Below are 27,923 nucleotides of genomic sequence, written 5' to 3' on the forward strand. Positions count from 1 at the left end.
GTGCCAACAGCCCTGGCTGCCTTCTGAAACACATTGCTGTCCTGAAAGTGATCATGGGCCACGCTAGTAGGAGCAAACAGACTCATGGCTGACTGGCTTTAATTTCCAAATTCCAGACTATGTGATAATGATAGAAACAGATTTTGTTTGCTGCTGCTATTCGGCGTCAGGTGTGGGTGTCAGGTGCTTCTCTTTTAAAACAAATAAATCACATGAAGCCATCTGGCATTGTAGTTTTTGCACAAGGCTCTCCAGAATGAATTGCTGTGAAAATTCTAATTCTTGGCCTTTTGTGACAGCATCATTCCACAGAAAGTGGACCTCTCAGGAGCTTTTGGGATGAAGCTCAGAGTTGCTAGTAAGCTTAGCCTCATTGCATGCACACCATGCAAGCAGACAAGATACCCTCCCGTATCTGAGCAAAGAGCCTAACACTCATGTTCTCATCTTGCATTGTTGCAGGACAGTGGGGTTTCAATGAACCTAAGTTTTCATTTCATCCATTTATCTTGGGCCTGCACAATGTACCAGCCCTCCAGCAAAATATGGCAGCCCACCAGGATCTTTCCTGTTCATACTGTCTGCCTAGGGCTGCAAAGAGCAGCTGGTATAATATCATAATACTCTAGTGGTTTGCATTTGACTTGGCAGGTTGCAAGTCTGCAGGCCTGATTTATCTGTCTGCAGCTCATCTTAAGGATTATCTCTTTGGAAAACACTTTGCAATTCTTCCAGATGTCTTCATAGCCCTTCTCCATTGCCCAGAGGTGCCACGTCACTTTGAAACAAGTCATCTTTTGATTTTGACAAAAAGAATGTTAGTTTGCATGACGAAGCTGGGAAAGGTAGTTTTGGCTTAAGTATCCCTTCAGGGATGCGGGTGGCGCTGTGGGTTAAAACACAGAGCCTAGGACTTGCCGACCAGAAGGTCGGTGGTTTGAATCCCTGCAATGAGTGAGCTCCTGTTGCTCGGTCCCTGCTTCTGCCAACCTAGCAGTTCGAAAGCACGTCAAAGTGCAAGTAGATAAATAGGTAGCACTCCGGCGGGAAGGTAAACTGCGTTTCTGTATGCTGCTCTGGTTTGCCAGAAGTTGCTTAGTCATGCTGGCTACATGACCCAGAAGCTGTACGCCAACTCCCTCGGCCAATAAAGCGAGATGAGCACCGCAACCCCAGAGTCGGCTACGACTGGACCTAGTGGTCAGGGCTCCCTTTACCTTAACCTTAACCTTTATCCCTTCATCACTCCCCTTTTTTAGAAACAGATGCTGACAGCTCCTTCTCTTCATCTCCCAACCAGGAAAGTTGCTATGCAGAGCGTCAGACTACTTTACTGCTTTTAGGCGAATGTGCACTGTCAGTTAGATAGAATTTGAAAGAAATCCAAGCTACCAAATTGCTGCTTGGGTTACTGCCATGTTTTTTTTAATCTCTACCTGCCTATCTTGGAAGTACAAAGAGACACTGACCGCAAAAGAGGTGGTATCTTCTTAGGAGGTTAACCACTGTAAAACATTTCTTGCATTTTTGTAGCAGCTGCTGAAGATGTCTCCTGCATCTATGCCCATTTCAAATCTGTTTGGTAATTCCCTTCCTTTTCAAGCTTTATCCTGTTCTCTTTCTTTTGATCGGTTGCTTTGTTGTTCATATTTTTGCTACTTGGTGGCAGTGCAGGCCTCAGCTTTGGAAAGCTTTTGTGATTTCTCTTGCTGGAGCTCATGGCTGAAGAGTGCAGAAGGAATTGGTCCTCTGCATTGATATTTGCAGTGTTGTGTAATGCAGCATTATAAAGGATATTCTTTCCAAAACCATATTTTAATGGAGACACAGTAGGTAGGAACTTCAGTGGTTTTAGGGTTTTCTTGAAAGGTTGATTTAGGTTACAGAACGATCTAGTGGATGCTGCAAAGGCACCATGAGAGACCTTGCCTTTTGTACATGGTGTTTTCATATATTAAATATTTAAAATCTATATCTGTATAACAGGTGTGTGTGTGTGTGTGTGTGTGTGGAGAAGTGGCCGAGGAGGAAATGTGGCCTCCAAAGCTAATTCCCTACCCAAACCTCTTTTAAATTGTGACTGATCTTGAGCTTGGGGATTGGGCCAGTGTTGGGCCAAGTTTGGGTTTCCAGCTGTTTTCAGACTACAATTCCCAGCATCCCTGACCACTGGTCTTGCTAGCTAGGGATGATGGGGGTTGTAGTCCAAAAATAGCTGGAGACCCAAGTTAGGGAAACACTACTCTAGACCCAGTTTCGATTCTCAAGGACCCAACGTTGAAGGGAAACAAGGGGCAAATGTTTTGCTTTTCTTTAGCCTCTCAGCCCTAGTAAATGCCCCTGTAAATCCTGCAACCTGCCCTCCTTGCAATTTGAGGCTCTACACCTAACACACCCATTTTACGATCAGAAGACGTGATGCACTACCAGATGTCATTGCAGGTAGTGTAATCATATTGCATCTTTTAAAAAAATTAAAATCGTTGTGCATATGCTTTCATAGGAGCAATGCTGCTTCCTTTCCACTGACATGATAACACTCTACTGCTATAACACGGTTCTGTCCACCAGCTAGTTAACAAATAACACAGCACTAGGTTGTATGTAGGCATTTCAACAGTGTGTATGAGACTCTGGTGACATACCATTGACCTTATAGCTTCCTAGGCACCCTGTGTGATGCTGGGGCAAGACATTTCTTCCAACTTAATCTTCCTCTCTTGGGTACTTATACAACTCCAGCTCAATTCAATACTTCTTGCATAAGATTTCATATTTCTGAAATCACTGTGTTTCTCATCATTTGGGTTTCTTCTCTGTACATTATAGACACAATTAATTCCAAACCCTGAAAATAGTCTTGCATGTAATCTTGATTAATTAATTTTATCTACGTAAATAAAGGTTTAAGGATTTAGATTTGGTGGACAGAGTGCCTGAAGAACTATGGATGGAGGCTCGTAACATTATACAGGAGGCAGCAACTAAAACCATCCCAATGAAAAGGAAATGCAAGAAAGCAAAGTGGCTGTCCAGCGAGGCCTTACAAATAGCGGGGGAGAGAAGGCAAGCAAAATGCAAGGGAGATAGTGAAAGATACAGGAAATTGAATGCAGATTTCCAAAAAATAGCAAGGAGAAACAAGAAGGCCTTCTTAAACGAGCAATCCAAAGAAATAGAGGAAAACAATAGAATGGGAAAAACCAGAGATCTGTTCAAGAAAATTGGAGATATGAAAGGAACATTTCGTACAAAGATTACCATAATAAAAGACAAAAGTGGAAAGGACCTAACAGAAGCAGAAGACATCAAGAAGAGGAACTATACCAGAAAGAAATGGATGTCTCGTATACCCCAGGTAGTGTAGTTGCTGACCTTGAGGCAGACATCCTGGAGAGTGAAGTCAAATGGGCCTTAAAAAGCACTGCTAATAACAAGGCCAGTGGAAGTGATGATATTCCAGCTGAACTATTTAAAATTTTAAAAGATGATGCTGTTAAGGTGCTATACTCAATATGCCAGCAAATTTGGAAAACTCAGCAGTGGCCAGAGGATTGGAGAAGATCAGTCTACATCCCAATCCCAAAGAAGGGCAGTGCCAAAGAATGTTCCAACTACCGCACAATTGCACTCATTTCACACGCTAGCAAGGTTATGCTTAAAATTCTACAAGGCAGGCTTAGGCAGTATGTGGACTGAGAACTCCCGGAAGTGCAAGCTGGATTTCGAAGGGGCAGAGGAACCAGAGACCAAATTGCAAACATGCGCTGGATTATGGAGAAAGCTAGAGAGTTCCAGAAAGACATCTACCTCTGCTTCATTGACTATGCAAAAGCCTTTGACTGTGTCGACCACAGCAAACTATGGCAAGTTCTTAAAGAAATGGGAGTGCCTCATCTGTCTCCTGAGAAATCTCTATGTGGGACAAGAAGCTACAGTTAGAACTGGGTATGGAACAACTGATTGGTTCAAAATTGGGAAAGGAGTACGGCAAGGCTGTATATTGTCTCCCTGTTTATTTAACTTATATGCAGGATTCATCATGCGTAAGGCTGGGCTGGATGAACCCCAAGCCGGAATTAAGATCGCTGGAAGAAATATCAACAACCTCAGATATGCAGATGACACAACCTTGATGGCAGAAAGTGAGGAGGAATTAAAGAACCTTCTAATGAGGGTGAAAGAGGAGAGCACAAAATATGGTCTGAAGCTCAACATCAAAAAAACGAAGATCATGGCCACTGGGCCCATCACCTCCTGGCAAATAGAAGGGGAAGAAATGGAGGCAGTGAGAGATTTTACTTTCTTGGGCTCCATGATCACTGCAGATGGTGACAGCAGTCATGAAATTAAAAGACGCCTGCTCCTTGGGAGAAAGGCGATGGCAAACCTAGACAACATCTTAAAAAGCAGAGACATCACCTTGCCAACAAAGTTCCGTATAGTAAAGGCCATGGTTTTCCCAGTAGTGATGTATGGAAGTGAGAGCTGGACCATAAAGAAGGCTGATCGCCGAAGAATTGATGCTTTTGAATTATGGTGCTGGAGGAGACTCTTGAAAGTCCCATGGACTGCAAGAAGATCAAACCTCTCCATTCTGAAGGAAATCAGCCCTGAGTGCTCACTGGAAGGACAGATCCTGAAGCTGAGGCTCCAATACTTTGGCCACCTCATGAGAAGAGAAGACTCCCTGGAAAAGACCCTGATGTTGGGAAAGATTGAGGGCACAAGAAGAAGGGGACGACAGAGGATGAGATGTTTGGACAGTGTTCTCGAAGCTACAAACATGAGTCTGACCAAACTGCGGGAGGCAGTGGAAGACAGGAGTGCCTGGCGTGCTCTGGTCCATGGGGTCACGAAGAGTCGGACACGACTAAACAACAACAACAACATCTACGTAAAACTGTATATCCTGTCCTTTCTGTTGCCTGATACTGCTCAGTGCTAACAACAATTGAAATCAGCTATAACATACAGTACAGTGTGATACAGGAGTGTGGAGCAGATTGAAAGCATTGGATGAAAACCTATAAATCTATTAAAACAAGCACCTGCCCAAACAGGAAGAAGGGTCTTGCCATTCTGCAACACACCATAAAAGAGGAAGCCAACTTGACTTCCCAGGGTAGAGTCCCACAATTTAGGTGCAGCTACAGGGGCAACTTTTCTCTGTTCCCTGGCAACTGAGCCTCCACCATTGATGAGAAACAGAGAAAGTCTTCTCCAGATATGGACAGGTGGTGGTCCCTAAACTATCCTGAACCTAAGGCTTTTAGGCCTTGAAAAGGTCTTCATCAACACCTTCAATGATGCCCAGAAGCAAGTTGGTACCAAGTGTAACATTTGCAGGACAGGTGTGATATGATTTCATACGGAAGTGCCCATCAGTCTTGCTCCTGCATTCTGGATTACAGTGGTACCTTGGGTTAAGAACTTCTGGAGGTCCATTCTTAAGCTGAAACTGTTCTTAACCTGAGGTACCACTAATGGGGCTTCCTGCTGCCACTGAGCTCCCACCGCACGATTTCTGTTCTCATCCTGAAGCAAAGTTCTTAACCCGAGGTACTACTTCTGGGTTAGCAGAGTCTGTAGCCTGAAGCGTCTGTAACCTGAAACATCTGTAACCCGAGGTACCACTGTAGTTGTGCTTTCTGAAGTCTCTTCAAAGGTGCTGTGTTACTCTGGGGATTTCACAGTGGCTTAAATGATGCTCGCATCCAGACTGACATCAGCTTAGCTATAACAGCATTGTGTGCACTTGGAGCCGTTCAGGATTTTTCATCATGGGCATCTCAATAGCTCAGAAGCAGGATTGCAAATGGAGAGTGGCAGGATCTGCACAGAGAACGCTCTCTTTAAAAGCCTTTGCCCCACCTTCTTTGTGCTTAGGGAGTTTTTCTGCCAAGCTGGCATGTTGCAGGCATGGCTGTTCTGCTGTTATGATACCACACTGCAACATGGGTGGGAACTTCAGTGAAATTGCATGTTTGGCTGAAGAAAACCACTAGCATGTCATTGCCTTCCTACACGCCTGGAGTCCCAAAAACACTCTTATGCATTTTGTGGATTGGAGTAAATGTGGTTGTATTTTCTGCTTGGATTTATGATCGCATAAAGAGTCAGAAGTGTGCAAATAAAACCTTTCTCCCATGCTTTTATTTTTTTATTTTTTGGTAGTATTGGTAGTTAAATGCTATGTTCACAGAGAGAGAAATGCTTTGCGGATTATCTTTCCTGTAGTAATTAACTTTGCTTTCCTTTTTGCAATTAGCTTTCAGTGCACAGGAAACGGCTTCCCATAAAGGGATAAAAAGGGGGAAAAAACTGATGTGGAAATGCATTTGTTAGGAATATTAGAATAAATGGGTGTGATTAAGGATGAAATATGTTATAGCCCAAAGGAACGGCATGACTAAGAGAGCATTTACTCATATTAAAGAACTAAATCTATTTTGTTTTGACATTGTAAAGTGAGAAAGGTTTGGGTAGCAGCAGTATAATAGAAGCAAGTTTTCAAGAATAATTGAGTCATACTGTGAAGTTATAGTTGCTCATTCCAAATCTGTTATGGGCAGACGGCTTTGGATTCGTCTCTTTTCCATAGAAAATAACCCTTTACCAGCACGGTGGCGTTTTAAAAAGGAGATTACTAAGGTTTACAGCCCGCAAAAGAACTCTTCATTTCGAAGTTAAAACCAATTGATTGATTGATTAAATCTCACATAACACTTTTGTCCTACAACCATTTAACCATTTCATCTTGTGTGTTCCATTTTAACAGCAAGTTATACATCCTTGAGAGTACCTTACTCTTTGGTTCTAACAATTCTGTTTCTAGTTTCGATTTCTCCACCTGGAACCCTAATTTCTTGTCATTTTTAAAAACTTCTTTAATCTGAGCGTAATGTAGCCAGTCTCGCACTTTATCCTTCATTTTCTCCAAACTCTGTAATTTCCAATTGTCTCCATCTTTTTCTAATATTTCCCAATATTTAGGCCATTTAGCCTCCATATTGGGTCTTTTTCGGGCCTTAGCTTCCAAAGGTGAAAGCCACCTTGGAGTTTTATTTTCCAGCAAGTCTTTATATTTTGTCCAGACATTAAACAGTGATTTTCTGACAATATGGTTCTTAAAGGCCTTATTTGCTTTAACCTTGTCATACCATAAATATGCATGCCATCCAAAAGCATTGTTAAACCCTTCCAAATCCAACACGTCAGTGTCTTCAAGAAGTAGCCAGTCTTTTAGCCAGCAGAACGCTGCGGCCTCATAATACAGCTTTAAATCTGGCAGGGCAAAGCCCCCTCTTTCTTTCGCATCAGTTAATATCTTAAACTTAATTCTGGGCTTTTTGCCCTGCCAGACAAACTTAGAAATATCTCTCTGCCACTTCTGAAAGCACTCCGTCTTGTCCAAAACCTGAAGTGTTTGAAACAAAAACAACATCTTTGGCAATACATTCATCTTGATAGCAGCAATTCGGCCCAACAAAGAAAGTTTCAATTTTGACCAACTATCTAAGTCTCTCTTAATTTCTGCCCAGCATTTTTCATAATTATCCTTAAAAAGACTTAGATTTTTTGCTGTTATATTTACCCCTAGGTATTTTACTTTTTTAACCACATTAAGTTCTGTCTCTTTCTGAAACCGTTCTGACTCTGTATCTGTCAAATTTTTCCCCAAAACCTTGGTTTTCTGTTTATTTAATTTAAATCCAGCCACCCGACCAAAATCATTAATCAGTTGTAATACTCTTTTCGTACTAGATTCTGGCTCCTGCAAGGTCAAAACCAGGTCATCTGCAAAAGCTTTTAGTTTATATTGTTTCTGTCCGACCTGAATTCCTTCCACTAACCGGTCCCCTCTGATCATGTTCAATAGCACTTCCAGGACCGAAATGAATAACAAAGGGGAGATAGGGCAACCTTGTCGTGTTCCTTTTTCAATTTTAAACTCTTCTGTAACCACATTATTAACTATCAGTTTAGCTTTCTGCTCTGAATATATCGCCTCAATCCCATTCTCAAAACCCCGTCCCACTCCCATCTCTTTTAAGTTTCCCATCATAAATTTCCAGGAGATGTTGTCAAAGGCCTTCTCCGCGTCTATAAAAATTAAAACTGCTTTTGTATTTATGTCTGTTTGCAAAAGTTCCAAAATGTCAATAATGTTCCTTGTATTAGCAAACAAATGTCTACCTGGGAGAAAGCCTGCCTGGTCCTTATGGATTACTTCATTTAAAACTTTTTTAAGTCTACTTGCCAAAATGTCTGCAAATATTTTGTAATCCACATTTAAAAGGGAGATGGGACGATAGTTCTTAAGTTGTGTCTTTTCAGCTTCCGTCTTTGGTATTAATGTGATAAACGCTTCCTTCCACGACTCCGGTGCCCTCTTTCCCTCCAAAATTTCATTGCTGACCTCCATCAAAGGTTGTATCAAGTAGTCTTTTAATGTCTTATAGTACTTGGAGGTCAGCCCATCTGGCCCTGGAGATTTGCCCAGTTGCATGTTCTGAATGGCTTGTTCAATCTCCTGTCGTGTTATTTTAGAATTCAGGATTGTCCTATTTTCTTGTGACAGTTTGGATAGTCCATTTTTTGCCAAAAATTGTTTAATCTCAACCTCGTCTTGCGGCCCTTGGGTGTATAATTTTTTGAAGTATCTCTGGAAACACTTTCTAATGTCCACAGGATTCTGAATGCTTTTTCCTTCAACCTCTAAGTTTGTTACCGTATTTAATCTTTGTCTCCTCTTCAACTGCCAAGCTAGCAGTTTTCCACATTTATTCGCCGACTCAAACGTTTTTTGTTTCATTAATTTAACCTTCCATTCTATTTCCTGATTTATCAATTTAGAATATTGTGTTTGATAAAGTTTAATTTCTCTCAGAGTTGGCTGTGACTTCGGATTTGATCTTAACTTCTTCTCTAGTTCTTTTATTTTATCCAGGATCTTATCTTTTTTCTCATTTTGTATCCTTTTCTTTACGGCATTCTGTTGTATCAAGAATCCCCTCATTACAGCTTTACTTGCGTCCCAGACGATTCTTTTTTCCACCTTAGTGTTCATATTTATCTCAAAGTAATCCTTCAGAACTTTTTGGGCCTTCTTGATAATTTCCTGATCTCTGAACAAATTGTCATTCATCTTCCATCTAAAGGATCCGGTTGGTAGTAGTGTCATATCCATCTTAACTGCGTTATGGTCGGAACAGGTCTTTGGGCAGATTTCCACCTTTCTGGCCTTTGGTGCCAGGCCTCTAGATATCCATATTTGGTCGATTCTTGTCCAGGTCAGTTGGGCTTCAGAAAAGAATGTTCCCTCTCTTCCTAGTGGGTTCTTTGTCCTCCAGATGTCAATCAAATCCATATTGTCTGTCATTTCAAAAAAAGTTTTAGGTAGTCTGCCGTCTTTTGTAACATTTTGACTTTGTGACTTGTCCATATTAGTTGATACGACCCCATTCATATCTCCCATCATTATGATGTTGTTGTAGTCCAGATAATCCAGCATAGTCTCATGCAGCTTCTTGTAAAATTCCGATTTCCCTTCGTTAGGTGCATAGATTCCTAATATCAACAATTTCTCTCCTTGGTGTTGTATCTCAATAGCCAAAATTCTTCCATGTTCATCTTTAAATAAGAATTTGGGTGACAGGCTCTCTTTTGCATATATCACCACGCCTCTCTTCTTGACTTTATCCGAAGATATAAATTCCTGGCCCAATCTTTTATTTATTAACACTTTTCTGTGGAGCCTTGTCACATGTGTTTCCTGTAGGCATATAATGTCCAATTGTTCTTTTTTTAATATATGAAATATTTTCTTCCTTTTTTCCGGAATGTTGCAGCCATTTATATTCCAGCTCAACAGTTGCAGAGACATCCTGAATTAATCTGGTTATTTTTCCAGGGGTGGTATCTTGTTCACAGGATCTTCAGGTTCCACAGGTGCTGGTGCTGGTACTGGCGTTGCCCCGGGCTCAGGCGGTAGTTCAATTCCTTTTTGAAGGTCCTCTCCGTATGAAGCCAGAAATTTATCTCTCTCTTCCGATGTTCTGATTTTGACCTTTCTCCCTCTAAAGGTAAAGGATATTCCTTGGGGGAATTCCCACCTAAATGCAATTGCGTTGCTCCTTAGTAATTTGGCAAGTTCAGAATAGGCGGCTCTAAGGTCCAACAGTTGTCTAGGAATATCTTTGTAAATTTCAATTCTTCTGTCCAGAATGTCCAGTGACTTTCCGTAGTGTAGGCCCAAAATCTTGTCCCTTTCCTCCTTTGATCTCAATGTTATCAAACAGTCTCTGGGCCTCTCCTTCTTTATAAATCTTCCAAGTCTGAAAGCTGACACAATTTTAAAGTCCTTTTCCTCCAAATTCCAGAACTTGGAGAATTCTTTGGTTAAAAACTCAGCTAAATTTCCTTCTTCTGCCTCTTGTAGCGACCTAATCCTCAAATTATTCTCACGATTTCGCAGTTCTATCATAGAAAGATAAATCTGATGTTCCCCAACTTGTTTGGTGAGTGGTCTTACCTCTTGTTCTAAATTTTCTAATTTTTGTCTGGTGTCCTCAGCCAATTTCCGATTTTCTGCTGTGGCCTCCGTCAACTGTCCAATTGCCTGTGTGTTCTGTGCCACTTGTACAGTTAATTTATTTAGGCATTCTGTATTTTGGTCAATCTTTGCTGTTTGCTCATCTGCTTTCTTGTCCAAAGCTTCCAATTTTTCAAAAATTTTATCTAAAATAGAAGCAGATGCTCCTGAGGCCATATCTTCCAATTGTAACTGCTCTATTTCTCCCTCTTTTGCCTGTGACGAGGCAACTTCTTCTACTTCTGAAGGCAAAGTAGGTACAGATGATCTGCGTGTCTGTGGGGCTGAGGTTAGAGTTGTCAAAGTTGTTTGTCTAACTCTTCCTCTTCTTCTTGTGCCACTCATTCCAACGTTATCTATCAGTCAAGGTCACACTGAGTTATTCCCATGGGAATAGAAAGGCCCAGAGAAAGCAAACAGCCGGGGAATCAAAAGTAAATGTAAAGTCACTGTTTTAATCCAATCCTCTAGAGGGAGCTTAAAATGTCTTTCAGAGTCTAATTTAATGTCCAAGAACCTTCAAGTACAAATATTTAGCAGAGTTGATATTAATAATCACTTTGTTACAAGCAGTGCTTACTTGTCTCTAAAAAGAATGTTTCAAGTTAGAAGGTCTAAATACCCTCAGATTGTTGCAAGTTCCAATATACAGTATCCAAATCTGCGGTACTGACAGCTCAGTCTCTCAAAGCTCAGGCAGCTCCGGACCCTGGGTTTCACCTTTTAATTGTAATCCAATAAAAGGAGGAAAGTCAAATACAAATGGTAATTCCAAATCATTAACTTAAAGTCTTTACTTTAGATTGCAGGTTCAGTGGATGCTTAGATCAGTAAAGTTTGAAAGTTCTTTTTTCAGCCTCCACCCCTCCAGCTCTTTGCTTTTCAAGTTCAATGGCGGCGGAAGACGGACTTCCTGTTTCCACGTCTCTCCGCTCTCGGCCAAGTTCAAATCTTTTAATTTAAAGTCTCTAATTTAAAGTGATTCAGTCTTTACTCACGAATAAGTTGGTTTTAGTTCCGGATCCAAATTTCACAGGAAAAGGGATCAGCGCTCACCGGCAGCAGCAGCGCGGCTTCGCTCCGCAGATTGCGAAACGGCTCACAGCGCCGCAACCCCCCTCCACGCTCCGGAGCCCCTTACGGGGTTCCTTTGACGTTTGGAGGGTCGCTTTTGGCGCCCACCGAGCCTCAAGGCCACAGGCTCTTGCCGCCTGTGGTTTTCCAGAGTGGGTCTCCGCTTCGCCGTAGCGGACGACCCGGTGTCTGCGGAGCCTCCTCTCCCGGTTAGAAGAGGACCGCCATTGCCGTTCGCGCCGCCCCCGGAAGTCCACTTTTGTCCTACAAAATAGTTCTGCACAAATGGTTATTTGGGAGAGAATTTCTGGCTTTACAGGGATGCGGGCGGCGCTGTGGGTTAAACCACTGAGCCTCTTGGGCTTGCCGATCAGAAGGTCAGCAGTTCGAATCCCCGTGACGGGGTGAGCTCCCATTGCTCGGTCCCTGCTCCTGCCAACCTAGCAGTTCAAAAGCACGTCAAAGTGCAAGTAGATAAATAGGTACCACTCCGGCGGCATTTCTGTGCGCTGCTCTGGTTCGCCAGAAAGTGGATTAGTCATGCTGGCCACATGACCCAGAAGCTGTCTGCGGACAAACACCGGCTCCCTCAGCCTATAGAGTGAGATGAGCGCCGCAACCCCAGAGTCGTCCACGACTGGATCTAACGGTCAGGGGTCCCTTTACCTTTTCCTTTTCTGACTTTATAGATGTATAAGGCAAGGAAAGTGTTCCTTGTTTCCTTTTTTGGGTGGTATATTGTATGAAGCCACTTCTGTAAATACTAGGCAGGTAAACAGAGTGAAGACTGACTCTTGATAACAAAATATTGTTATGCACAGGATGCAATCAGGGTAACTTTGTCAGAGCTACAGGTATAACTTTGCACAGAAAAAAGGCTGACTCCTGGGCAACATCATTTGACACCTCAATGTCTGCCATATACCTTACCTGATGGCAGTGGTGGACAGCTGAGAAGCTGCCAAATCCTAAGACTGGACCTTCAGAGACCGCATCTCTTGAGTTCTAGGCTCTCGCAAATCCTTTTAACTGCAATATCCCCATAGGAAACGGGGCAGTCCTAAAATCACAGAAGCAAAGTTGGACGGGGTCCTGAGGGTCATCTAGTCCAATTTCCTGCAATGCAGGAATCTCACCTAAAGCATCCATGACAGATGACCATCCAGCCTCCGCTCAAAAACCATCTTCCAAGGGAGGCCACCCCACTGCTGAACAGCTCTTGCCACCAGAAAGTCCTTGCTGATGTTTAGAAGGAGGCCGGGCGTCCAACTGAGTGCAGTGTGGCTTCAGCGGCCGGCTCCTCCTGAGTGCAAGAGAGGAGGAGCCACCAGACATGCTGGGCCCCATGCTCAGCCTCTTCCCGATGACATACATGTGCTGCGTGCGTGACACCCCATGCATTTGACAGCTGCGTGATGTCACGCGCATGTCACACATGTCAAACCGCACTAACTGCCAGAAAGTTCTCCCCGTTTGTGGAATGCTCTCCCCAGGGAGCTTCACCTGGTGCCTTCATTATATATATTTTAGGCGCCAGGTGAAAACTTTCCTCTTCTACCAGGCCTTGGGCTGATTCATATCCTACAGCTTTTTAAATGTGTCTGTGAGTGAGGTGTGGGTGTGTGTTATTGTTTTGTAGTTTTGGTTTAACGATTTGCTTGTGTTTTATTCTGCGAACCACCCTGCGAGGAAGGGAAGAATATAAAATAAATAAATGCTCAGAATCTCCTTTCTTGTTCTAAGTTTGTGAGAATGGAGAGCATCGCATGCTATACCTCAGCTGTAAGGTCTCTCCCCTACCCTGACAGAGGCTGCGAGAGGCTTTGATGGCCCAGATATTAGCCAGAGCTGCAGTGAAGCAGCTTCAGGAGAAGTAGTCGGGAGATAAAGAAATGGGAAAAGTGTAGGCTGCCAAGCTAGTGGGAAGAGCGTTGGACTAGGAGGCTGTGTCTCTGGGCTTTGGGAGTCCAGCCAGGAAGCCTTTGGGCACAAGGAAGGAAAGCCTCTAGTGAACCAACTAATCTGCTCTTGGCATGACAGTAAGGAAAAGGGGCAAAGAGGAGTATTATTGTCTTCCATAAGGTGAAGCTTTTTAAGGTTTAATGTTTTTATAAATGCTGGAAGCCGCCCAGAGTGGCTGGGGCAACCCAGCCGGATAGGCAGGGTACAGATAATAAATTGTTGTTGTTGCTGCTGCTGCTGCTGCTGCTGCTGTTGTTATTATATAATCTTGGATGGGGAAGAATTAGGACTAGGAGAGAGGGAGCACTTTGCCAATGCTGCAAACCCATCTGTGGGGGACAGAGTATTCCAGTGAAGTTAACCCCTCCCCTCCCCTGCTGTTGCCCTGACAAAAATCACCCTCCTGCAGCTGCTGTTGGCCCTGGGAGGGAAACCCCCATTTGTGCCAGTGGACACTTCCATTAGCAGGGAGGTTGGGATCTGTGGTTTTGGTCATGTCTGTGGTGAAGGAGGAAGGGGTTAACTTGTTGTATTGGGTCCCTTCATTCCCCCTTTAACTGGGTAAATAAATGCCCTCATTTCTGTCATTAGGAAAAGTAGGGATTCTGCAAAGTGTTGTTCTAATGAGAGGCTTCCTTTTTATTTAGAAAGAGAAACTGCGCAAAATTGAGAGGGGGTAGGTGAATGTGGGTCTCTTCTTTCCAAAAACGCCACCACTCTAGAGAACAGAAAAGGAAACGCTGATTTTGTACTCCACAAATGAATTGTTTCTTATTATGAAATCTTAAAAGTGGCAAAATGGGTATGACAGAGCTGGGGAGAAGGAGTTTAACATCAAACTATAAAAACCACACACTATATAAAGCTCCCAGTTTTTGTAGCTTAAATAAAACTTGCTAGCAAATTCAGTGCATTTTAAACTTCCTATTGAATGCTGAAAAGAAGTGATGCTGTCTGTGGTGGGATAATGCCAGTAATCCTAGACTGGCAACACTTTGCATTTCTGCTATGATTCTGTCAGTGACTTCAATGGTTTTCTTAAAAAATTGCTTCTGGAAAGATGATGGTGACGTAATTTAATTTTGCTTTGTTATATGGGTGTCTAGACTTCCAGTTGAGTATGTGTCTGTTGAGCAAACGTGCTTTGCCTTAAGGCATGCACGTATTATTGTTCTTAAAATAGGTCGATCAGCTGGGAAAAAAATATGACAAGCTACATCTGCTGAAATCCCCTTTCTCCCCATGTTGTAGCTCTTGCGTAATTTGGCCACACTACCTTAAAGAAGGGACGCGGGTGGCGCTGTGGGTTAAACCATAGAGCCTAGGGCTTGCCGATCGGAAGGTCGGAGGTTCGAATCCCCATGACGGGATGAGCTTCCATTGCTCAGTCCCAGCTCCTGTCAACCTAGCAGTTCGAAAGCACGTCAAAGTGCAAGTTGATAAATAGGTACCGCTCCAGCAGGAAGATAAACGGCGTTTCCATGCGCTGCTCTGGTTTGCCAGAAGCGGCTTAATCATGCTGGCTACATGACCCGGAAGCTGTACACCGCCTCCCTCGGCCAATAAAGTGAGATGAGCGCCTCAACCCCAGAGTCGGTCACGACTGGACCTAATGGTCAGGGGTCCCTTTACCTTTACATTTACCTTAAAGAACTGCAAGGCGAAAATAAAAAAGGGACCCAGATTTGAGAATCAGATTATTAGATAGCATGATCTTAAGCATGTAAATTCAGAAGTAAGCCCCATTCAGTGAGATTTACACTCTAACTAGTGTGTTTAAGATTGCAGACTAAATTTCTGAAATAGTATCAAGGCAACAGATATTATAGACCTCTGGTTCCATCTGCTGGAGAGAGAAGTGCTAGCAAGAAGTAATAGGTTTTCCTTGTTTTGATGTAGAGATCTGCTGCCCCGTTAGACCCCAGAGAAGCTCATTTCTACTCACACATAACAATTTCCTACACAGATACCATTCCCAAGAAAGCCAAGTGTAACCCCAGGCCCAGCATCAGAATTTGGCACCACTGGGCAGCTGGTTATGGCTTGAACATGCTCTGAATAAGTCATGAACGATACCTTATTTCTGACCTGAACAAAATAGGATTCAACAAAAGAATGGAACATACAAACTGGCTGGAAATTGCCACTTTCCAGGGATGGCAATTAAAAAGGGGAAATTGAGCCTGACCAGACTTTAGCAATGAGGCAAATATGATATGCATTCTTCACAACCAGCTAAGACAGTGTCTTTGTCCTGGCTTACATCTCTTTGCAACAGACAGATTCTGCAACCTTTCGAATCGTTAAGGCAGAACAGGAAGATGGTTTCAGGTGCCGCTCATCATTACGGAATATACAATGTATATCTGTTATGATATACATTTAGCGTTTACGACACACGTTATACGTATTGACAGATACTACAAACTAGCATGACAGATCACTATTCATTATGCTTCCTTCCCATTTAGCAAGGTTATAATCTTAAAATTCCCAGGCCTATAGAAGAAATGCTAATTCTGAGCCACATGCAAAACTTGGCTATTCAACAAATGCATATACAGTGGTACCTCAGGTTAAGTACTTAATTCGTTCCAGAGGTCTGTTCTTAACCTGAAACTGTTCTTAACCTGAAGCATCACTTTAGCTAATGGGGCCTCCTGCTGCTGCTGCTGCGCGATTTATATTCTCATCCTGAAGCAAAGTTCTTAACCCGAGGTAATATTTCTGGGTTAGCAGAGTCTGTAACCTGAAGCGTATGTAACCTGAGGTACCACTGTAGTTGCAGTCAATGCAGGTAGTGTCTTAATCAATTAGCATTTAATTCATTCTATACAGTTTGAAATAGGGACGCGGGTGGCGCTGTGGGTAAAACCTCAGCGCCTAGGACTTGCCGATCGCATGGTCGGCGGTTCGAATCCCCACGGCGGGGCGAGCTCCCGTCATTCGGTCCCAGCTCCTGCCCACCTAGCAGTTCGAAAGCACAATTAAGTGCAAGTAGATAAATAGGTACCACTTTCTAGCGGGAAGGTAAACGGTGTTCCGTGTGCTGCTCGGGTGCCGGTTCGCCGGAGCAGCTTCGTCACGCTGGCCACGTGAGCTGGAAGTGTCTGCGGACAGCGCTGGCTCCCGGCCTCTAGAGTGAGATGAGCGCACAACCCTAGAGTCTGTCAAGACTGGCCCGTACGGGCAGGGGTACCTTTACCTTTACCTTTATACAGTTTGATGTCTAGATTCTTGTAAGAACTTACAAAGCTGAGGCTATTATTTATCTCATTGCTCTTTGTATTTTGTAAGGCTAGTCAGCTTTAATTTACATTTGCATCTTTTGAAAGCGTTAACAGTATTTTCCCTTTAGACTAGAACTAAAAGGTGATACAGGAAGTATGTCCCCGAACATAATGCTTTTTGAATGTATGAGTCCTTTGTTTTATCCTCTACATTTGCAAAACTGCAAATAAGCGATCTAGAGCTTTGTGCCTCATAACACAGTTTCAAAGGGAATTTAGACATATACGCTGGAAGTAGATAAGATTTCTAAGTTCTTGTAGACTTCAGCCATGTTTCTGAATGCAGCTGGTTCATTACGAAATACCAAGGCTTTAATCTGCCTCAGAGAGCTTTTGTTGATATATGATGAACAGATAGCATTCGTGTGGCATGGAGTTAACTAGGCCATGATCTGAGGAACACATATTATGCTTGTTGATTCACCAGACCTTAGGATGCCATCAGAGACCTGTGACATTCTCAGTCAGGTCTGTTTCCGTTGCATTCCTTTTTATAGCTTCTGCTGTGATGGCACCCAGTGGTAGGATTGTGGAAGCTACAGTAAAAGTGGATCTATCTGGCATCACAGATTATTTTACCTGTACCTGTGGAAAGACAGCGTTGTTGCAGCAGTGCCTTACCATACCTCCAGGGTGATTCTCACTTTCCCTTTCATTCTTGGGCGTGCGTACCTCGGTAGTACAAAATATTCAAATATATTGGGAGGGGAAATCTGTGTTAGAATTGGTCACGGATCTCTTTTAGAAACTCAGGAGTAACATCTGAGAAAGGATCGGGCCATTGCTTCCAAGGGAAGCTTTTAAAAGGGAGGGGTGCCTTTCACATCATCAGGGATGCCTGAATTTTATTTTTTACGTAAAGTAAGAATTGGCCCTTGCCTATCTTGCCAGACATGTGGCTTTCTCCCAAGGTTCTGCTTATTCAATAGTACAAATCTTTTTCCTGTTGACATCTGAGCCCTATCTGCTCATCATCTGCATGTGTTTATGGGCTGTAAAAGATGCTATATTTCATAACAAAGAGGCAGTTCTATAGTAGGGCAATCCTTATAACCTACATACTCAGAGCTCTTCAGCAAATGTGCAGAAGATAGCACATACTGAAATTCCTCAGGCTGAAATGTACAGTGGTACCTCGGGTTAAGTACTTAATTCATTCCAGAGGTCCGTTCTTAACCTGAAACTGTTCTTAACCTGAAGCACCACTTTAGCTAATGGGGCCTCCCACTGCTGCCGCGCTGCCGGAGCACGATTTCTGTTCTCATCCTGAAGCAAAGTTCTTAACCCGAGGTACTATTTCTGGGTTAGCAGAGTCTGTAACCTGAAGCGTATGTAACCCGAGGTACCACTGTATATTGTAGTGGTAGTTGCAGAGCTTTGCCAAGCATCCCCCACCAGCCACATCATGGCACCCAAATGAGACACATGATGTCAGGAGTGCGTGCAGGAGCCAGGCCCTGTGACCAGTAGGGCTTCGCAGGACTGGGGCCTTCCTGAGTTTGTTCTGGGGAGGCAAGACACGGCCGCACTGGTGAGGCCGCATGGTAACTCACTGCACCTGCTGGCAAGAGCCGGGAAGGGATATAAAGTCAGCATTTCCTTTCGGCTCTTTGTCACAGCAACTTGTTTCCTGCCTTGCTGCGTTTGGCTTCTTGCGTCCTGATCCTTGGACCTCGGGTTCTTGACTCCTTGCTTCTCGACCCTCGGATCCTTGACTTAATGACTCCCTGCTTCCTGACCCTCGGGCCCCTGGCTTCTGGACTCTCGTTCCTGCTCCCACCCCACCATCTTGCCCCCAGTCCTGACGTCCTCAGCCGGGACTTCAACCTCCTGTAAACCAGAATGTGACACATGAACTTGCCACATCCTTTGTGTGTCTAAAACTCCACCGCCACACCAGTTTGCATCTTCAGCACAGCTCTTGCAAATGCCATTGTGGATGGCTTAAAAGTGTTTCAGCAGTACAGCGCTCCAAAAGAGTGTTAAAATAAAGCAAATAATTTTGATTCAAGTGGTGGCTAACTATGTGGCCTCACCCTTCTCTGGGTGATAAGGACAGGAATTCATGTCCTTAAGGCAAAGAAAATTTCCTGCATAGGTTGAGTAAGAGGACTATGCCTTTACCGACAAGAAATATGCTAGCGCAGCCAAGCATATAATTGAGGGACGGTGTTGCGAAATACGGCTCTTTCCAGTTCTCAGAACAATGTTTTGACAGACTCCTGTTATAAGGAAAAGAGACACGAGTGAGAGCCCATGTTTCGCTGCATAAGGCCCCGCTGCAGAAGAAACAAGCTGCTTTTTCATTTGAGTGGTGGCTTGTCTCTTCAGCAGAGGGAACTCCTGAGGTGAAAACCACAAGTTGCTAGAGTTCTCCTTTGGGTTCTGCTTCAGGCTATGCTGTGTTCTGGTCTGATGCTGGAACTCCCAAGGTTGGACCTCTGGCATCTCTTGAGTGAGCAAGTAGCTTAAACAAAAGCAGGCACAGCTGTTTAATGCATCTGTGTCCAAGGTAATGCCTCCAGGTCCCTCTCCTTTGAGAAAACTTGGGGAGTTCTTTTCCAACCACCGCAGGCGAAGTGGGCCAGGGCCCCACAGTCCACTCCATGGCCCAGACCCAATTCCTTTGCAGCCTCCGATTCCGTATCCAGATCCCTGCTGGAATCAAGCGTCATGACAGGCTGTGAATTATGGGAATTGTAGTTCAGCAACATCTGCAGGGCTAAAGGTTTCCCACACCTGCCTTAAGCCAACATAGCAATGCCAATATGCCCTGTGCGAGCTGCTTGATTCGTGCATTTTTGGCAAAGAGATATTCTGAGGCAGAGTTGAGGCAGCCGGACTTTGTACTGTCTTACCAGGCTAAATATTTGCCCTTTCCTGTCTCATACCGCAAAACCAGTCTCTGAGAGCTTGACTTTGTTGGTCTACATAATCAGCACTGTGATCCTTGAACTTCTTACCGTTTATTCCACTGGCTTTAAGGGTGACTCTAAAGCAAATGGCTTGAAGGCTGCCACCTATGAAGCTTTGCAGATCTTGCTCCAGACAGGGTTGGTAAAAATTAGTAATAAATAAGATTTAACGGCACTGGTGCCATAGTTGCCTTGCAGTGTAAGTTTATCTTCATTTTCCTTGAAACCACAAAGTTTTTTAGTGTCATTGTGAAGCAACATCCTGTCTTTCCTGCCTGCTTCTGTTGAAACAATTAGAATGGGGCTGGCTTATGAAGTTTAGGCACAACAGAACTTTGTATTTTAAAGGAATAGGCTTCTTTTAATAGGCAGCATGTTCGTAAAATTGCGTCTTATGAATTATGTGGGGAATGCAACCAAAGTAAGGCTGCTTTTAGTCTTGCTGATATCAAAAGTGAAAAGCATATCCCATGAAAACTAATAGGATTATATGATTTTTTTTAAAGCTGCATCATGCCCAAAGATTTTAAAAGTAGTGAGTGTTTTCATTGAGGGACTGTTCAAGTCCCTATTTAATTTATATTCAGTTAACTTTGTTATTCTGCATGTAGAAGAGCAATGCAATTCAAAAAGCAAGCTTTTTAACTAATTTAACAAATAAACACATTCCCTGCTTCCTCCACCTAAAAAAAACCCCAAACCCTTTAAAGCACCTCATAATCTTAAATTTAAAAAATGACATTTCTGCTGTGAAATCCAGCAGAAGCATTATCTATGAAGGACCTTACAGAGGAGTGTCACTATAATTGTTGTGTTTTGGTGTTGCCAACATGGTCCTATGCTTGCAGTAGTGCCTATGGGGACTTTCCCTGATGCCTCAAGTGCTTCCCAGCCATTGCTGCCTTTTTCATGACTGTTGCTACCCTCTCTCCCCCTCTCCTTGAAAAGAACATAGAGCTGGAAGAGGAAGTGGGAAGACTGTTGCTCTTTTCCATATCCTCTTTCAGCTCTGTGGTTTTCAAGACTCATATCTGCACCTGAGCAGAAAGCAGAATAACCAAGAGTGGAGAAAAGGAGGGAGGGAGAGAGGGAGACTAAAGGAAGGAAAACAGAGTCACTGGGGAGAGAGAGATAAGAGGGGAAGAAACTGATGGATCCTTCTGAATTGTCATAATTCTTACAAGGGATCCCTTCAAAACCACCATCAAACTACAGTGGTACCTTGGGTTACATACACTTCAGGTTACATACACTTCAGGTTACAGACTCCGCTAACCCAGAAATATTACCTCGGGTTAAGAACTTTGCTTCAGGATGAGAACAGAAATCGTGCTCTGGCGGCACAGCGGCAGCAGGAGGCCCCATTAGCTAAAGTGGTGCTTCAGGTTAAGAACAGTTTCAGGTTAAGAACGGACCTCCAGAACGAATTAAGTACTTAACCCGAGGTACCACTGTATAGGTCATATATTTGATGCATAACCACCAGCTCTCACCTGTAGAAAGTTGTCTTTGGGATCGTCTCATAATGAAATATCTGATAGAAAATAGCCTTGTGGATGTTGGTTTCCTCCACTTGGTCAGTTTCAAGAATTAGGCTTGATGGGATATTCTGAGGAGTGGACTCAAAAAAAGAAGACTGCTGCCTCACTCAGCTGCAATGCATAGTCAAAGGAAATGTGCCCCCTTCACTGCAGAAGATGTAGGGGACTTAAGATATGAGAACATCCACCGAGACCTATGTTTGGGGCTTCTGGATCACGGGTGGCTTCAGCGGAGCTGACCTTGGCTCCCCCTGCCTTACAGAAGCCTTCACCACTTCAGGTCCAGGGGGACCTTTTGTCACTGTTCATTTCACGTAACAACATCTATATCCTTCAAGGAACTTAGGGTGGCTGCTGTACATGAAGTTCTTATGTACAAGATGTGGATCTCCAAGCAAGACTATGAAGAAGGAGGCAAACGTTTCCGAGCACAATTCACAGTGTTGGCGCTGACCTTTAAAGCCCTAAACAGCCTCGGCCCAGTATACCCGAAGGAGCGTTTCCACCCCCATCGTTCAGCCCAGACGCTGAGGTCCAGTGCCGAGGGCCTTCTGGTGGTTCCCTCCCTGCGAGAAGTGAGGTTAAAGGGAACCAGGCAAAGGGCCTTCTCAGTAGTGGCGCCCACCCTATGGAACACACTCCCATCAGATGTCAAGGAAATAAACAACTATCTGACTTTTAGCAGACATCTGAAGGCAGCCCTGTTTAATGTTTTTAATGGTTGATGGTGTTGATCGTGTTTTTAATATTCTGTTGGGAGCCACCCAGAGTGGCTGGGGAAACCCAGTCAGATGGGTGGGATATAATAAATTATATTATTATTATTATTATTATTATTATTATTATTATTATTATTGAAAGGAAATGCCCATAAAACCCTGTGATAAAAAAATATTGCTGCCTTCCCCAGCACTTCTAATAATTGGATAGCTTTGGCACTAAAAGTTTTGTGTTGCTTTTGTAGGAAATGAAGACATTTTTGTGCATTCTGCAATTTCCATTTGGTGTCTTTTAAAATATAATTTTGGTTGGTGGGGGAGGTTTTTTAGTGTGTAGAGAGAAAGAAAAGGCCCATTTTTGTGGAGGAGGAGGCTTTCCTTTGTTCTGGACACGGGGTTTGAAACTAAAGTTTGAAACATTTCCAATACTACAATAGACGTATTTTGCATCTTTCTTTTAAGTAAAGAAGCTTTCGATGCATATCCGCGTTAAAAAAATAATAGGAAGTGGTTTGTCAAGTCATGCTGCCTTTTATCACCACTGCCAGTAATGACCACAGAGAAGCTGTGGAACACAGAATATTCGGCACAAAACTATATGTGGCATTGGTCCAGTTGACAGGTCTTGTGCTGCTGGCAGAGCGACAGCGTGAGTATTGTCGCATTTTATTTCTTTCTTTTCATTCAGGGGTGCCATCAGTTTGCTTGCAAACTCTGTACTTGTAAGCTAAATCTTCTTTCAGTTTGCATGCCTGGCGTGTCGTTTAATAATTTCAGAAATAACCGTTAATGAGGCTACACAGGCACACAGTTCTAGACAGAAGTGAGACTAGTTGAATAATGTCCCATTTGAGAGACTTGCTGCCGTTAAGCCCTTTGGGGACTGGAAAGGGAGCTGTTCAACTGCTTTTCTTGGATCTTGTGTCGCTTAGGAATATTATTCAGTTTGCAGGATAGCTTGGGGGGTTGGGATTACTTGGGCTGCCCATAGGCCATCACTTCTGAAAAGCAATGGTATTTACATCCCCTTCCACACCATGCTGGCCGTGGGCTTCCATTCAGCCAGTGGTGTGTTGATAACTACAAATGCAATTGGGAGGTAGAGGAGCAGAGGATGCTGTTAGGGTAGCATTAAGTCTTGCGTACAGTGGTACCTCAGGTTAAGAACTTAATTCGTTCTGGAGGTCCGTTCTTAACCTGAAACTGTTCTTAACCTGAGGTATCACTTTAGCTAATGGGGTCTCCCGCTGCCGACGCGCGATTTCTGTTCTCATCCTGAGGTAAAGTTCTTAACCTGAGGTACTATTTCTGGGTTAGCAGAGTCTGTAACATGAAGTCTCTGTAACCTGAAGCGTCTGTAACCCGAGGTCCCACTGTACAGCCCTTTCTAGTCCCGCACAAGTTTATTCAGTTTCAATAACAAAGGAAACTAAAACTGGCTGTTTTTCACAGAGCGGGGATTGGGGAAGTATCTATGCACTTCTTTTCGGTGTAGTTCCTTTTTTTTTAAGGGCTCCATGCACAGATATATGGACACATGCTTTTCTCCCCCATGTACTTCTGAAGTTTTTTTAATTATTATTTTTTAAAAACCATATTCAAAACTACTCCAGGCATTGGGGATGTGCTACCTACCCTGGGCATGCGAGTCATTGTCCACTCTAGGCCTCTGAATCATGCCATATATGCATGATTATTTCAGCAGCGTGGTTTGTTTCTTTTAGGAAGCCAGTTTTGGCTTTTCTCTAGTACTGCTTGAAATAATCTTGTGCCCACAGATATGTGTGTTTAAGTCACTGTAACTTCGGTGGAACTTTTAGTGTAAGTTTAGTGTAATTTCCTTGTGACTTTGAGGACACAGCAGATTCAGGTTAGTAGGGACTTGCCGCTAAGATAAATTCTCACAGGCAGCAGCTTGTGAAGCGAAAGAAAGTCCTTTCCCAGAGCAATTGCAAAAGGGCATAAATTAAACCGGTTTGGCTTTTCCATGCTGTTGAAAATAGCTTTCTTCCACCCTTGCCTCTGTGTTACCATTTTAATCCTTTTTCGCTAGGCAGTTGTTGCTTACAGTGACTTTTTCAAACAAACCACACGTCTACGTTTTTCATCTATTGCAAGAATGGTGGTGTCCTTGCTTGTGAATATTTTATAAAACTTGTCTTACGTCTTGTCCTAAGTTGATTAGTAAGGAACAGAGCCCTACCAAACAGACAATTTTGGGTTTCCAAGGGCTCCTCCACTGCTGCCCTCTACTTTGGATTTACAGCTGAGTGTCCTTTTGACTTTCCTGCTATAATAATAATAATATAATAATAATAATTTATTATTTGTACCCCGCCCATCTGGCTGGGCTTCCCCAGCCACTCTGGGCGGCTTCCAAAAAAAATATTAAAATACTGTAATGCATCAAACGTTAAAAGCTTCCCTAAACAGGGCTGCCTTCAGATGTCTTCTAAAAGTATGGTAGTTGTTGTTCTCTTTGACATCTGGTGGGAGGGCATTCCACAGGGAGGGTGCCACTACCGAGAAGGCCCTCTGCCTGGTTCCTGTAACTTGGCTTCTCACAGTGAAGGAAATGCCAGAAGGCCCACGGTGCTGGACCTCAGTGTCCGGGTATAACGATGGGGGTGGAGACGCTCCTTCAGATATACTGGACTGAGGCCGTTTAGGGCTTTAAAGGTCAGCACCAACACTTTGAATTGTGCTCGGAAACATACTGGGAGCCAGTGTAGGTCTTTCAAGACCGGTGTTAATGGTCTCGGCGGCCGCTCCCAGTCACCAGTCTAGCTGCCACATTCTGGATTAGTTGTAGTTTCCGGGTCACCTTCAAAGGTAGCCCCACGTAGAGCGCATAACCTTCCCAGGCCTCTCATCTGTCCTAGGAAGAATCGCTCCCCGTTTCACCCCAAACTTACCCCAAGGGGGGGCAGAATATTGTTCACATTAAACAAAATAGACCAGTCTTTCCCTCAAATTTACTCTTGGGGAGATGAGTAAACGTAGACCAACAAAGCAGCCTCTCTGCCCCTCCGTACTGCAAACTTAAATAATTAGAACAATGCAAAAAGTCTCCCTTTGTTAGTGCAGGAGCATTTTGGATCAGGGATGAGAACCTGTGGCCACCTAGAAAATGTGGCGGGACTGCAACTCCCCCCAGCATGCCCAATGGTCAAGGATGATGAGAGATTAATTTGTTTCATCTCTTCTGTGTTGTTCTTGCTTGTATATGTTAAACTTGTTTTTTATAATTGTATATAAACTCTTTTTCTTGTTTTTATTTTGTTTATGCAAATATTTATAAACTACTTTCATTAAAAAAAAATACAGCAAGGAGGTGTGTACTTCACATAAAATTGCACTAAGTGCAATAAAAATGGTCTGGTTATATTGCTGCCACCCTTCCTGGGACTTTAAAGTGGGCAAGATATCTTATAGATAGCTATTAATTTATAAATGTATCTTATCTGTCCCTGGCAAGGCTTGCATGCAGATCTATGCTAGAAAGAAAGCAAGTTTTAATGGGAGGAGGGAAATGGCAAGCTTACATCTTCCCTCATTCCCTGGTACAGTGGTACCTTGGGTTAAGTACTTAATTTGTTCCGGAGGTCCGTACTTAACCTGAAACTGTTCTTAACCTGAAGCACCACTTTAGCTAATGGGGCCTCCTGCTGCTGCGGCGCCGCCGGAGCACCATTTCTGTTCTCATCCTGAAGCAAAGTGCTTAACCTGAAGCACTATTTCTGGGTTAGCGGAGTCTGTAACCTGAAGCGTATGTAACCTGAAGCGTATGTAACCCGAGGTAGCACTGTATACAGAAATAGTAGTTCTGTGAGCGAGTGAATCTCAGTCTGTATTCCTACCTCCTCAACCTGTCAGAGTTAAAATTAAGGTTGTCTAATACTAAACAACGTTATATTTATAAAAATAGCAGTAGAAATAGGGAAGGCCTCTGCTGGCCAGTTCCTAAATATACACATGGAATAAACCTGTATTCAAAGATGACCAACATGCAAGGTTTTATACAGGCTGGTGAGAATAAGAAAGGAAGCAAATCAGACTAATGTGTTGAATAACCAGAGGATACAGCATATACAACGTTGACACAGAAAGACAGCACATTAGGCACTCTATCAGCAGAGGGAGATGTTGCAAAACTGATTGCCTGATAGGTAACAGTATGAGCTTTTATTGCAAGTAAAAAAAAACCACAAAACCTGGATGGGCTGGTGTCTGCATCTGTGTCCAGCCTTTATGCCAGGGGTCAGCAAAGCTTTTCAGCAGGGGGCTGATCCACTATCCCTCAGACCTTTTGGGGGGGGCGGACTATATTGGGGTGGGGGGGAATGAACGAATTCCTGTGCCCCACAAATAACCCAGAGATGCATTTTAAATAAAAGGACACATTCTACTCATGTAAAAACACGCTGATTCCCGGACCCAAGGCGATTGGGCCAGATCCGGCCCCTGGGCCTTAGTTTGCCTACCCATGCTTTATGCAGTGGTAAAATCCTATTCAGTTATAGTTCTAGCATAGAAGTCACATGGGAGAATTTATGTGCACTGCTTTATAAGGGAAGTAGAATTTCCAGTAGTCTTTTGGCAAACATGGGTTTTTGAACCACACATGGGAGAGGACATCATATGAGAGGATGATTTGGGGTGAGGAAATGGTTCCGTTTCACCACACCCTACAGACATCTCTGCTCTAAATTCCCCTCTCTCACCACGCCCTGCTCTATATTTCTCTTTCCAAAAGAGACTGGGTTAAATAAAAAAAAACACCACACACACTATGCCAGGGCATTATAACATATGTTAGAGTATAACATGCAGTTAGTCTGTTAGTCTACAACTGTAAGGAAGAAATACAGCAGCTTGAAATGAGAAATCTCCAATATGAGAACCAAATTTAGTTAATCTTTGTTTTAAAAGCTTTTGCTGATTGTGTTTTGTGTTTTATTAATAATTATCTATACTTGTGTTTGGACCATTCTGTGTATTTTTGCTTTTTAAAAAATTGATAATGATATTGTGTATGCTGCTTAGAGCGTTTTATTATTAAGCGGTCTATAAATCTTTTTTAAAATAAATTCCTACGTTACGTGGAGGGAAAGTCCCTGTTTACAGCCAGGATAGTGTCCTAATACAGCAGTTGACATGCAAGGGTGGAAATATATCTCTATTGTGTATTCTCTAACTGTCCTGAATATGAGAGCCAGATAAGGACAAAAGCTTGGGTCTTTCAGATTAGGCTACGCTGGAACATACAGTCGTACCTTGGTTGTCAAACACCCTGGAACTCAGACGTCTTGGCTCCCGAACGATCGAAAACTGGAAGTGACTGTTCCGGTTTTCAAACGTTCTTTTGGAAGCCGAACGTCTGACGGGGCTTCTGCAGCTTCCAGGAAGCTCCTGCAGCCAATCAGAAGCTTCGATTCGGAAGTCTAATGCTTTATAAGTCGAATGGACTTCCGGAACGGATTCTGTTTGACTTCCAAAGTACAATGAAAACAATGATAGGGTATTCTATAGTTACTGTTTTCACCCTGGGTGTTTTTTTGTTTCTTTTTTTGTTTGTTTGTTTGTTTTGCCACACACCAGTGCTGTCATCTCTAGAGATTTGGCTAATGGTAGTACAGTGGTACCTCAGGTTAAGAACTTAATTCGTTCTGGAGCTCTGCTCTTAACCTGAAACTGTTCTTAACCTGAGGTACCACTTTAGCTAATGGGGCCTACTGCCACCGCACGATTTCTGTTCTCATCCTGAAGCAAAGTTCTTAACCTGAGGTACTCTTTCTGGGTTAGCGGAGTCTGTAACCTGAAGC

The 27,923-nt window shown here is 43.3% G+C and overlaps 1 protein-coding gene across 3 annotated transcripts in view; it reads left to right on the plus strand.

Moving 5' to 3' along the window:
* Positions 1-27,923, plus strand: part of LIMS1 (LIM zinc finger domain containing 1) — a 79,176-nt gene that overhangs the window by 10,133 nt on the left and 41,120 nt on the right. The window contains exon 1 of one of the 3 annotated variants that reach the window (XR_013985387.1): positions 22,621-22,747. The exons of the other annotated variants lie outside the window; for them this stretch is intronic. The gene's annotated coding sequence lies outside the window, so the exon portion shown is untranslated. Of the gene's footprint in view, positions 1-22,620; positions 22,748-27,923 lie in introns of those variants that run through there. 3 annotated transcript variants of the gene reach the window in all.

The sequence above is a fragment of the Podarcis pityusensis genome, assembly GCF_964106645.2.
Source record: "Podarcis pityusensis genome assembly, chromosome: 4".
In the NCBI taxonomy this organism is placed as follows: Eukaryota; Metazoa; Chordata; class Lepidosauria; order Squamata; family Lacertidae; genus Podarcis; species Podarcis pityusensis.